The sequence below is a fragment of the Tachypleus tridentatus genome, chromosome 8 (assembly GCF_004210375.1).
Source record: "Tachypleus tridentatus isolate NWPU-2018 chromosome 8, ASM421037v1, whole genome shotgun sequence".
Classification (NCBI taxonomy): Eukaryota; Metazoa; Arthropoda; class Merostomata; order Xiphosura; family Limulidae; genus Tachypleus; species Tachypleus tridentatus.
In genome coordinates, this window is record NC_134832.1 from 96904552 (window position 1) to 96905586 (window position 1035).

Consider the following 1035-nt stretch of genomic DNA (forward strand, 5'->3'; position numbering starts at 1 on the left):
GATATAAAAATGTAGAACGAAAAAAGATTAAAAAGATGAAAAACATCGAACATCAAACCATTTTTATTTAAATTTCTTTCAAAATTGGATACGGATTGGATTGCAGGATTGTCATATATTGTTCTGCTCAAAATCAAAGGGACAATTTTGAATTTCAAAATTAACAAGAAATGGGCAAACTAGATAGACTGTTGTTGTTGTGTAGTGCAAAGCTCCATAAAGAGCTATCTGTGCTCTGACCAACATGGGTATCAAAACCCCCTTTTCTAGCAATGTAAGTCTCCAGACATCCATTTCGCTGTGCCACTAGGGAAAATTACAGACCCTATTAGTAATGATCAAATATCAAATATTTCTTTAAAATGTTAATGTTTTTATTGCTTAATTATTTTTATAATAATTATTTACATACAACAACTTTTAAAAAATGCATATTTTTTGAAGGAAGATCATTTGCAACAAATGCCATAATTTTTTTTACGTTACAAGTACAGTTCATATGAAATACAATTAGATCTACAATGATAATAATGCTTTATCTTTTGCATCATTTTGGTTGGAATACATATCGGAAATAAAACGGTTCAAAAATAACTTTGAAACAATAAAATTAGTATATCATTTTCCATTAAATGAGATAGTGGTCTTAATATTAAGCATCTTCAAATTCATCTCGTTTCTTGTTCTTGTTGTGGTGTTGTTTACTAAGGAAAAAATCCTTAAAACAATAGCATTTATGATTGGAATTGAAAGACATGAAAGTATATATTCTGATGCTAAGGGAAAAGTATTTTCAGTCGCTGCATTCTTATATTTTCTAACTTCAACCCAAAATAGAACACATCAAGAGGAATTGTGCTTTAAAATCATTCATTTGTCAAAGGAACGTGTAAGTGCGCTGATAGTTATCTTCAGTTATTTTAATGGAATCGCTCAGAGGTTCAAATGTTTCTCTTGCAATTTGAGAAATAACTTTGGTAGGGTTAATGTTAGAAGAGCCTTAGAATAGATCTTTATTTTTTGGATATCTTTTAG